General features: G+C 28.3%; 1 pseudogene; it reads left to right on the top strand.

Moving 5' to 3' along the window:
- The first annotated feature begins 11026 nt into the window (after positions 1-11026).
- LOC100798532 (ADP,ATP carrier protein 1, mitochondrial-like) overlaps positions 11027-13688 on the top strand; it is a 5845-nt pseudogene continuing 3183 nt past the window's right edge.

The following is a 13688-nucleotide window of genomic DNA, read 5'->3' as shown; positions in this document are numbered from 1 at the left end:
TGGTGTTGCCAACCTTAACAATGTATATTGCAGTTCAGTTAGTTAATTTTACCATTTCAATTTGTTTGTTCGGCCTTATCTTAAACATTGAACTTGAGTTGGAATATCCCTTGTAATGTATCTATATATAGCAAGTTTGATTTCTAATCCAAATAACATAATTATTTTTTGTAGCAAAATCTATTAGGAAATTTCAAAAGGACAAATAATTACTTTATCTTTTTGTAAAATAATCGATCAGCGTGTATTATTCTCCGTCGGAGACTTTAGTTTGTAGTCTTCTCCATGTGACTAACTTTGTATTTCATACACATCCTAAAATGAATAGGAAAATATGTGTATTCATTTTAAAAATATATATATAATAAAACATAAAATTAAGAAAGAATGCAAATTGCTTTCAGTGATACAATTAGTACACATCTGCAGCACATTCACATGCAGATGATATTTGACACAAACGTATATAAGATATAAATACATGCAAATTAAATTCCAGATATAAACCCATTTCTTTCTTGAAGTTGTAATTAACAGTAACATTTATGCCATCTGGAAAATGTTGGTTCTATGGCAAGATGCTATATTCTCGCTGTTATATCATCCATGTTCCTCTCAGTTCTTCAGGAATTGCTGGCCCCACTGGCCTCCACCACCACCAACACTTAACGTGAAATATATTAACCAATTTTATTGATGTATGTTATGATATGATTGATATATAATTATATCTTTTGAATACTAATGTGATCAGACATTTAATTTCCAAATATTTATATATAAAAAATATTAATTAAGAGATGTCAGTCCTTTAAATATATTTATATATATATATTTTAAAGAATTAGTTTCTAATTAAAAAATACTTTGGCACTAAAAAAAATAGTAAGGTAGTTTTTAACCTAAAAATTTCATCTGTAAGAAAAAAACCTAAAAATTTTGTTGTCTCTATTCACTATACCTATTTAAAAGAGTGAAAGTGATGTGTCAATGGAGGGAGCTGCAAAAACTGCACAACACTCCTTGTATCATAAAATGGCCATTATGTGTGAGATATCATTATTTTCTCTAACTTTGATTGAAAGTTGGTACAAGGTGAGGTTGACAGAAGATGAAGCCATGCATGGGAATAAGAACAGAATCATGATTGGAACTCACTGTTCACATGCACATACAACGTCATAATTCTCATGTCAGTACATAATTGCTTCACAATTTTCAGCTGTTGCTAGCTCTTGACACTCTTGAGCACTTAACGGGGAGACACAATCATCGCCCAGTTTCACTTTTCCCTTTTGGTTAAAATGGGAGGGAGGAATTCATATTCATATCAAATAATATCGTAAAAAATTAAAATAACAAAGATTTATTTAATGTTAAATATATACTTAATTATATAGAGGCCAGCAGAAATATATATAGTTATCAAAAGGGTAAAAACGTTATTGGTTCTTTATTTAGTGCCATGAAATGATTAATTGAAGTTGTCTCAATTATCACAAAAAATGGAGTGGTAAATAACATATAGTAATTAAATAAGTGCGTGTACTTGTTTGGCTAAGGTTTCTGTACCAGTATCTGCTTCCCCAACAAATATATATGGTGCAACTCAACATGCTGTGTGGTGTATTCATTGGCATCCTATCAGTTAAAAAAGTGCAACTTCTTATCATCTGATGCTTCAGGAAAATTCAAAATCATTACTTTGCCAGCTATAGCTTGAAGACAAATGAGCCTTGTAATATAAAAGTTTATTTTTTAACTATAAAAAGACAATGTCGTAACTAATGTTTATATGTTGGATTTCCTTTAGTTAATATATATTATATTTAACGAAAATTAAATTGTCAAGATAAACATTACATAATACATTGTTTTTGTACCCTCACAGATATCACTTTTCATAGGCAATCTTGTTTAAAGTAATATAGAATATTAAACGTTCATCGTATTGTAGAGGATTAACTATTTTCGCTAATCCCAAATTCCCAATGGTTAGCAGCATAATACATTAATTGAATTAAGAAAAAAAATCTTATTATAAAAAATCAATATATACAATTTAATGATTTATACACCGTACTATAAATATATAATGCATTTATATTATTAGTAGAGCTTTATAATAGTATATATTAATAATTTAACTTCTATTAAACAGAAATTATATTAATATAGAAAATCTGAATATTTGATATTTTATAGTGATTAATTAGTATACAATCATTTTACTTTCTAGCTGTGTGATAGTCTATTTATATTAATGTATATAAATGTGGAAAACTCTCTTCTAGATTGCATTTCACTTACGGGTTATTATTCCAGTTAAAATATTTTAATTTTCCTTATAATTTTCTTTTTCCTATTTACCTTCTTTTTAATTTTTTTGCCAACAGTACCTGGTGCCCACATATGTGCAGAGTATAAAGAAGTTTTATCAGCAAAATAGACTGAGCTAGAGCTTTTACATTATCCTCGTGGCTTTCTCCAGCTTCTGATTAATGCTTTTGGTAATGTTTCCTCAAGCCACTATAGATAGTAGTGTGCAAGTTTGTAGAAAAAATTGACATATAAGAAGGTGGCGTGAAACTTTATTGCGTGGGTACATACATTGCGGTCAATTAATTTTTCTGAAATATGTTTTGCCTAACATTCAAAGAAGTTTCTATGTAGAAGTAGAATAGTATTAACCTACTCCATGATTAAATTTCTCGAGGTTTGATCTATTGAAGAAAATATGAGATTACGTTTTCTGCACTTAATTAAGGACCACGTAAGATGGTCCCCAGAAACAGGTCTTCCGCATGATGCAGACAAACTGGTTACCACATGTAACTGTATAAACTTCAGTTTGGGTCCCAATTATCCTATTACATTATAAACTTTCTAGCGAACTGTCAAATCATATATAGGAAATTTTCAGATCAAGATTGGTAAAATGCCAGTCCTAACCAGTTTGTTTTTTTACGTACCATTTTTGTTATATTATCCTTAAATATATAACTTTTTTTTTGTAATAAAATAAGATAAATTCGTGCATTTCTTAAGAGGATTATATATATATATATATATATATATATATATATATATATATATATATATATATATATATATATATAATATGGTCCCTACAAATATAGTAATTTTTTTTAGTTTTTATATAAAAAAATTCTAATCTCTATAATATTTGTCATCACTTAATTATTTTAGTCTTTAGTGTTAATCTCCCATTAAAATAACATTTTTTACATTCTTACAAATATAATTATTTTTTTGTTACTGCAATATATAGAAATTGTATGTTTTTAATCCCCTATACAAATATAGTGATATTTTTTAGTTCTTGGTGCAAAATATAGCATTGTTTTTTAGTTCTCAGGCATTATACATGTCATAGATAAAAAAAAAGTAACAATAAATATTATAATTAAGAATACAACATATTTAAATTTTCTATAGTTGCATACAATTTCTTTCTTCCATAACTAAATGAAACAAAAAAGAGTAGTCCAAAGCGTACTCATAATCCAATACCAATTAAAGAAACGTATTCATAATCACATAGGATATTTTTATGATTTGAACCTTGAACTCTTAATAACACTTTAACATGTTAAGGCTCACTCTCTAAATATATGCAACAAATGCATTAAAAATATAATGTGAAAGAAACAGGACTCTAAATGCCAAAGGTTATGACTGCATGGTTCCCCATTCTCCATACTCAATTGGACAATGGAATTAAGTTATGAAAATGCGGTTTAGATCACTCGTTTTGACAAGTATATACTTAAGGTGCAAATGTGAGGTAAGAAAAGAAGACTACAAAAAATATAGCATTGCTTTCAGAGAATCTAGAGACCTCATTCACAGAAGTTGAGTGGTTAACTTCCTCCGGCAAGGTTTGTCACTGAAAAACTCAAGGCTTGCAATTCAGGCAAGTTACAGAAAAATTAATTCCTAATTTTCTTAAAATTTTGAATATATAAATATAAAGAATCAATGGCCGAGTTTACATAGTGGGGGTCCGGTAGTGTATACACTGATTGATGCAAACTCCTGTATTTGGTAATTAGTACAATAAGGCCAATGATCAAGGCCACAAAGTGAATGTTATAGATGAAATGCTTTTCAATGGAAATGTATATAATCAATAATATCACTTCCATTATATTCATGTTCATAAAAAATTGAGAGATTCTATTTATTTTAATAATCTTTCTATCTTGAAAGTGATTCAACAATTGACTTAAGGATATTTTGATCCAGGTTTTAATTAATTACAATCACAATCATAGTTGTAATTTTGTCTCAAATTTTAATATTATAGATCGATAATTAATATTATATACAAATGCAATTGATGTGACATAATATTATGATCACAGTGCACCTAGAAGATCCCTTAATGTTATGACTATAATTGTGGCTGGAGACTATTTTTAAAACATTCTTGTTAATAAGCGGATATAGTAAAATAAAATAAAATTATTTTAGGGTTTATTATAACAGTTAGTTAAGCAGAATGTATAAATTATTCAAATAGTTGATTCAACAAAATACATAAATTATTATAATTTTTTTAATATCTACGGATATAAAAATTTCCTCAAGGATTGATTGCTTTAATTTTCATTAATTCTTGAGATCAGCGAATCAAAGGCAGGGGATGTAAAGGGGAACCAAAATCATTGTCATCAAAGGAGTATAAGTCCAAAAGACATCACTCTTTGTGGGCAACGTGTACGGCTTCTATGGTCTGAAAGGTGAAAGCAGAAGGCAATTTCATGAACAATATTACAGCATGAAGCATAGTGTGGCAGAAAATGGGACCATGAAAATAGAGCACCACTACTGCAGAGGTGATAGGGACATCTTCCATGCGATTGCAAGGCCATTTTGTTATCAAGGTGGAGCCACCAAACAACCGTGATCACAGAAGAAACTAACCCGTTATTACGTACAAGACATGTAAAAGCAATATTAGGATCTTTGCACCAGAGTTTAGGGAACTCTTACCAGCATTTGAAAACGAAAACACATATACTACATTTATTGTAGAAAATTGAGTATATGTGAAGTTGGATATATTATAGTTAAAAAATGGATAAATACTATAAGTTTTTCTACTTATTTTAAAAGAAAGTATTACTTCTTTATTCTCTCAATTATCAAGAAATTTTTTGAAGAAAAAATAAACTATAGGAGTAAATAATTTAAGCACTCATATTTACATTTTCTTCTAATTATAAGTCACCTTTTAAGATAAGTTTTATTTTTTTTACTTTTTAATAACTAAAAAAATCTATCGATGGTATTTTTTATTGGTTGATGATGGAATAAAAAATTTCAAACTCACAATGTATATGATATTAAACTTAACTTTTTCTTTAAAAAAGAAGAGTAAATTCCTAATTTGTATTTCACTGTAAGTTTAATCACTAATATTAAGAAAATCACAAAAAAAGTTCCTAAAATTTGTTAGAGTTTCATTTAAGTATTTGAAATTAGCCTCTTTTCTCGTTTTTCATCCTTAAATTTATGTTATTATTTAAATCTCCAGACAAGGGACCATAATGAGAAAAATGAGTTAATTTTAGGGACTTAACTTAAACCATAAAAAGAATTTAGAAACTTATTTAAGTTTTTTAGTAGTTTTATAGACTAAAATAACAATGAGATAATAAATTCAATGATTAAATTAACCATTTATTAAAAAAATATTCTTTGTTTGGCATAAGGTCCACGTTGGGCATAGTCTCTGGAGGGGCAAGGCATAGAATATAAGACTAGAAGTGGCTAAAAAATTAAAAAAGGTTTATATAATTATGCAGTAAGTGGTTTTCTATATTATCTTAGATTGTTTTTATAAATTAATTGAAATTTCGCCACGTTTCATGTCTTATTTTATCCCAATAAAAATGTCAAGTGATTAAAAGGCATCACTCTCTTAGTTGTTAATCTTTTTTCCTGATGTTATCCATTTATCAATAAATTGTTTTGTTTATCCAAAAAAAAAAAATAATTAGTTCATTATGGTATATCAACATGTAATGGACCTATGATAATGCACTTAATTGAAGTGTTTGATTTTTTTAACAAAAATAAAAATAAATTAAAACTCAAATTGTAAAGGAATTAAAGCTAAAACGTAGAAAATTATAAAGAGCAAAAATATATAAGCTTTAATTTGAATTGATAATATTTTGTCAACCATAAATAAAAGGAGCATAGCTAAAGAAATTTCTTTAATATCTTTGATTTTTCTGGATAAGAAAAATTTTCTTTGAGGGGAGAAATATAAAAATTAATTAAATTATGATTTCAAAGTTAATTAAATATAAACAACTAAAATATTTATAATAATTGGCCTCATGTCATAAATATCAAAATTATATAAACTAAACAAAAGAAATATGTAACATTGTAGCATAAGAAAACATATCAAGTTTTTAAAATTCATCACAACAATTATAATGATAAGAAAACTTTATCATATTAAGATATCATGTTTAAAGTTTTAAAAACATAATTGACTTCTTCCAACAAAAACAATAATAAAAATAATTGACCCTCAATTTTGTTAAAACAATTTTTTTTAAAACTAAGGATAACCAGAATGGTATATTTTTTGATTAAAAAATATCTCAATGAAGTAGTATTTCTTTAATTTATTTTTTATTAAGAAACATCATTTATAGGGGAAAATAGAGAGGCCTTAAATTTTTTATGGAAAATGATAGTTATATACTTTTGGGATATGTATCCATCTTGAATGACAAAAAAGATAGGAAGAGGAGATAGAAAATGTGAGATGTAATAGAAGATTTGATGAGAAAGAAAATAAAAGAAATATAAAGAAAGGAAAAAAGGTGTTTTTTAAGGAAAAATGGAGTTATAAGAAATATAACTGTATGAAATCATTATTGCAAATTATATACATTTGTGTACTTTTTTTCTTTGGATTTGTTAAAGCTATACTATTATTTAATGTAATAAAATTATGCATTATTTTTTATATAATGTTATGTATGTTTACATTAATTGTTCAATACTTATATTCAACGAATCTTATGAAATATTTTGTTCTTTGGACGTATAAAATATTAATTATGACCAATCTTAATTAGACACCCCCCCCCCCCCCCCCCAACATTTAATTTAGCAATGTTTTCTTCTTAGTAAAAATTTTGGGGAGGAACTTAAAAGTATGCAGTCCATTCATAATTTAATTCACTCTACCGTTAAAAGAATAAAAGAAATAATGAGCATTATTGTGAAGATATATTCTGCCAAAACCTTAGGTATATATATAATTTAAAGTCAGGCATGGTATCAAAATTTCACAAGTGGCATAAAGTTATTACACCTCAATACCTAAAGATAAATGGCATATCCCGGAAATCCAGTGAGAAAATTGACTTTAATTTTTCAGGTCTTAACTCTTAAGAAGAGGAAGCACTTGGAGGTAATGGGCCACACATTATTCAATTCCCTCTTCTTAATACCAATGGTTGGGAACCTTATCCATTGATTTGTATAGAAAGTAAATCAAGAAGATTATCCTTTCTGTTGCTTCATCAACTTGACCAATTCTTGTACACAACAACTTGATATAATTGCAGAGGAGAATTATTCCATCTTTGATACTACAATACAATACAACTAACCTGACAAAATTCTAAGACATGCATCATCCCGTTGAAGTTCGAGTCCAATATTGAAGAAGCTGAAAGCCTTAAACGGGGGAAAGTACATAAAGACACTGTGTAGTGGCAATTCATATTCCTTCCTTCACAGCCTTTTTGAAAAAATAAATTCTTTTAATAGACTTGATTCATGGTTTTAGATTTTATGCTTCCTGCTTGAACAGGAACTTGGACAGTGTCATATGAGGGGTCCCAAATGCCGGTTATGAATTCTAACCTACACAAAGAAAATTACCAACACATTTGCATTGCAAGGTTTGATTTTGAAAGTGGTGGAAGTGGTACTGAGACTAGTGAGTGAAAATGCAGCTAGCACAGTGGCTTCAGAACATATTAGCATGATTGCGTACTGGTAAATAATAAAATGAGCAGTTATAAAATTTGGACAATAATTTTCAGGGAGCAACACTTATTTTATATGTTTACATTTGACCTAGTGAAATTTAATACAGTCACCCACAAATGAAAAACAGAAATATCACTTGGGTACTTGAACAGTTGAACATATGTACATAGAGAGACTAACCCTAAGCTTAACCGAAAAAGGCTTTTTGACATGAGGGGGGTTGATTTTGGTGGAAGAGCTTAATATCCCACAATCACTTTACATTGTGGGATTTTGGTGGAAGAGCTTAATAAAAAAAGGCTTAATTTTTATGGATAAAAAACAATCAGTACTTCTACGTATGTAATCTTTAGTAATATTTTTTTGTTTCATACTTATTAAAAATTTTACTAAAAGATTAGAGGTGTTGTAATGAATGTGAGTGTTATTTTTGTTCTTCTAGACTTAAAAATAAATCACTCAACACAGTAATAAAAATATTGTGTGCTTTCAAATTTTGATATTAATGACTTAAATCACTCAAGACAGTAATAAAAATATTGTGCTTTCAAATTTTGATATTAATGACTTGTCTCTTTTTATTAAACATAGAGAAATGTTTAATGATTTAACCTGTAGTTAGAAATACTTGTCAGCCCAAAAGAAAATATCCAAGGCGTTTTTTCTCAATGTTATTGTCACTATAGAAAATATTAATTGATTAAAGCCCTATCTATCCATTGTTAAGTTGCATGCATGCACCTGATGATTTCCATTGAATCCACTTCATTATGTACAAACAACATCTCACAAATTTAGAAACTTTTCTTCCGATCCAACCTTGTTTTTTTCTTATATGTACTGCTGCTCATTATGTCTTCCCAAACCCATCTTGAAACAAAAGCAAAGGTTTTGGATCCATTAATTTGTTTAACCAGTAATTCAGGGAAAGAAAATATCTAAATTTCATAATAGCCGGCCAAATACATTGGGACAATTAATGATCAACATTTCCTCAAAACTAAAGAAAAATTCATCTGTCACGCAATATTTACCGTTAGCTAACATACATAATTGGCAAGGTCCACAAGACTTGACATATCACTAGAAGGCATTATTGTTAAACAATAAGAAAATGTTAGAATACACGCCATCATTAGATAGAATTCCACACAGTTGATTAGCTTCGAAACTTCACCATCACCAAGCTAGTAGCATACGTCACAGGAGACCTTAATTAACTTTGATAAAATATGAACCAAAGTTTCAAAAATTGTTGTATTTGTCATACTTCCTATTCAATCTACTCATAGTCCACTTGCTCATTTCCCTTATTAGTGCCATATATATGAATATGACCTTACAACTTTCTGGTTCTACCTAGAGAGATGTCTTGTAAATTGTAATTGCAACTTGAACTGTTCGCATGAACAATAAATTAACCAATTCAATCAATTTGTCTTTGAACTCTTGAAACATCAACTTCAAAGGCTGAAAATCCATGTAACTTGAACATAAAAAAGCCTCCCTCTAAATAAGCTTCCATGCCCCCCACTATGTTCATGCATTTTCCACTGTCAATATTGTAGGGCTTCATAGACGATGATCATGACTTCACAAAGGGAAAAAGTAAAGAGTGTGGGGGCTCCAAAAACAACTCAGAAACAGTCCATAGAGTAGAAATTGTCCATCAAATTAAAATCCAGTGCATATGTGCCGTGATATTAATCAACATTGAGGTGGCACTACTGCCATGCACTGTTCCCAGGTTCTGTCCTTATCTGTAAGGCAGTGAGTAAAATTAAAAGCTTTGCAGATTAAAAAAAAAAAAAAGATCTAACAAGTGATGATTCCAATAATGTTGCTATTTATAAATGTGACTGCACATAACTTCCATTATGTTTCCTCATTAATAGCATTTCTTGACCACTCAACCCTTTTTTCATCAGTCCCAAATCTGTGTGCAACTTATGCTCCAGACCTAATAGCTAATTCACCTGAGTTATTTCATACACACCATGCTAACCGACAGTTCCTATAGCAGAATTAGATTTATTTGCTGCAGGCATATAAATCAACAATAAGAAGAAAAAAAATACGTAATGCATTCACTTGAAAAAGTAATTTAGGAGGTTAGTTGTGAAAAGGTGCAATGAATACAATCCAAAAACTTAAGGATATTTTAATTAGCCCAATAAAAAAATTAATGTTTAAATTGAAAGGTTATGGCATTTAGGTTATATATAATTATACAAAAACAGTTATTAATTTCTCCTATGTTTTAAAGCGCTGGAAGGAATTTTCCATCAACTATAACTCAATTACACGTTGTGAAATAAAAGAGAGGAAAATAAAACACGTATACATAAAAATCTTTAAACGAACTGATTAACTAAGCAAACATGGAATCCAAAACTTCTAAAGCAGTAAATATATAGTGAGTTCCAGGAAAAAAAAAGGTGTGACAATGCGTTTTCCAAAAAAAAAAAACTAATATACATTTTAATTATGAGACTAACTCAAGCATAGAGCACAAACAAATGTGAAATAAAACTTTACAAACTGAATAGGCAAGTAAGAGTGGAAGAGCTTGTACTTGTATATTTTTCTATTTTTTCTTGGAAGGGGCTTGTACTTTGTATAGTTGAGCCACATTGCTTCTATTTCTCAGAAGCCTTGATAGTTTATAGTAGTTGAATAATGATTTTCTTCAATCATATATAATCTCACCAAGGTAGAGTGACGTGTGACCAGCAAGTGTATCAAATCGCAAAAAATATAAAAATTATTTTTTGGTCATCAACTGAAATTTGTTATTATTTATGAATTATCTTATCAAGATTAGATCGTGGTCTTGGGTATCCTCAAAGCTAAAGAAACTTTTTTATGTACTTATTGTGTTTTACTAATTCAATGTACTGTATGAAAGGTGTTGCGTATATTTTAGACTGTCGTTTGTTGTTGCATGGTTTGGAATTGAAGTTCCACATAGATGGGGTACTTGGGATCGGACTTTATGGTTGTTGTATAAATTTGTACTGCATTTTTCTGCCATCATGTATATATGTAATAAGTAAGCAGCAGGATTATATTCCAATACTGGTTTATTTTTTTGCTGCATATGTTGGAGTAATCTTATGATAACCATGGTAATTAAGGAATGTATGTGGTTAGCGCTTAAGATGTACTTATACTGTTTGAAGATTGTACATTAAGTTGAACAAATATTAGTTTAGTTTTTATAATATATCTTTTAATCCTTGCTTTTGTAATGGGAGAGACAAAAAAAAAAGGATCTCAAAGTATTTATACATAGACTAAAAGAGGATTTTTAAGTGTAAGAATTAAAGGGCTAAATTTATATAATTATAAGAAGTAAATTGACAATTTATTGGTAATTATTCATATAGAAGAAGGATCAAGTGACTTAAAAATAACTTTAAAAAAACATTTTTTTATCTTTATTATTTATTTTTTAAACATTTAATAATAATAACAAATAATTAATCTTAATCATTTTATTTTAGAAGTAATTCATACCTAAGAAAAATCTTCTAAAATTTGTATAACCGAAAAGTGCCCAAATGCTGCGGGTTAATATATAGCTTCATCTACAGTCCAATCATTTAAATGATATTATCTTAGAGATTGTGATCCTATTTCTTTGTCAGAATACTGAAGATTGTCTAATAGTTGTATTGCGCCTGTTATAAGTACAACCAATATTCGGAGCTACTATTAAAACAACCAAGTTTTCTATTCACACTACCCATGTTGATGTTTTTTTTATGTAATTTTAAAATTACATTTTTTCACAAAAATACAATTTGATTGTAAAATTATACAATGGAATAAAATTTCATTGTTTAGTGAAGGGGTGTAAAAAAAAGTTAAACAACAGAAACACAATTTTATTGCATAACATGTTTTCGTTATTTATGGAAGGTGTTAAAAAAATTAAACAGCCAAAACACAATTGTTTATTATTGGTATGTGATGATTGTTTATTATTTATGATGTACTCAGCAACATTTAATAAAATGTCAGGAAAATATATTAATAATATTTATTCATATTTGATGACATTTTTTAAATGTTGTCAAAAGTTTTAACAATTATGTTAGACAAAAAAATATTACTAAATATCACATTGTAGTAGTGAGATGACTTTACTATTTGTAAATGAAGTGAGATCATTCTTTTGGAATATGTTACTGTCATAAAATATTTGACTGTGGTTTTCTTATTAAGTTTCAGCTCAAGTTTATTATACTTTTTCATAATTTTAAAAATCATCTTATAGTCGGTCAAATTGGTTAGACCGGAACCTGTGGTACAATTGGTCCAAGTTGTCATTGCACCAAATATGTCATTGATCCAATTTGAACGATTTGAACTAATTGATTTTGCCGTTGAATTAGTAAATTGATCTGGTTGAACTAATATTTATTATTTTTTTAAATTTAAGTTTTTAATGAAAATCTAACAAAAATTATACACTCAAGAATCAAACTCAAGACCTAAAACTAAAGAAACCAAATTAAATTCATTTTAAAAAAATAAAAAATCTAATTGAACCTTTTAAAAATAAATGTATCAAATGAAAACCTATTAAAGGACAAAAAATAATTTAACCCTTTTATTATTCAAAAGTTACACTAAACTCTAACTAATAAGATTTGAATTAGATGAACGGAAATGTCAATTGTCCACCCCATTTTTGTTGGTGGGTTGGGGTGGAGAGAAGAGAGAGATAGAAAGAAAAAGTAAAAGAAAAAAATAGATATAATATTAATATGTGATGTGATAAAAAAAATAGAAAAAGAGAGAAAAAAAAACTAAGATGGAAATGAGTTATGAAAGAGTGAGATATCTGAATATCACTACTGGATGATGAAACCATCTAATGAAGCATCGAAAATATCTTTTAGCACCCTTTTTAATTTTCATATACAAAACTAATACGTTGTTTAAGAGAAAAACTCTTCAATTGATTGTATTATTACTTTTGCGAGCAACACGGGAGAACATGCAGACGGCATTAAGATATATTAGAAATTTAACCATCTCAAACATGGTTCAATCCATTGTTTTAAAAACCTGATCAAATGGTTGATTTGGTTGAGGCACTCGATTGATGGGTCAACTTAAACCAGTGAGTAAGTAGTTAAACTGTATACACAAGTATAAGTTATATAAAATATAAGTATTTTTATTAATTATGTCATAAGATTAATAATTAATTATGATAATTTGGTGGTAAGTTGATTCACTAAATAAACTTTAGGTCATGGGTCCAATTTTTTAGTGCATCATATTTTTTTTTTTGGCATTTTCATTAAATTTGTAATTTTTTTTAAATAATTAATTTTGTATCAATCAATTTAACCAAAAATGAGTTCACCAGTTCAGTTGAACTGGATACCTAGTTTAATCATCGAAATAGCCAGATCATACCAATCGAGTTAATTACACGACTAATCTAATATGCACGACTAATTTTGGATTGCGGTGGGACTGGTGGGGTCAATTCAAATTTTAATCACCCATTAAATTCTCAATCTTTCAAGTTCTTTTTATACCATCAATTATCATTACACAAATTTTTGTATCATTCTATATATTACTATATAATTTTTAAAATGACTTGATTT

Source organism: Glycine max, chromosome 13, assembly GCF_000004515.6.
Source record: "Glycine max cultivar Williams 82 chromosome 13, Glycine_max_v4.0, whole genome shotgun sequence".
In the NCBI taxonomy this organism is placed as follows: domain Eukaryota; kingdom Viridiplantae; phylum Streptophyta; class Magnoliopsida; order Fabales; family Fabaceae; genus Glycine; species Glycine max.
This window is presented reverse-complemented; position numbering and strand designations above follow the sequence as displayed.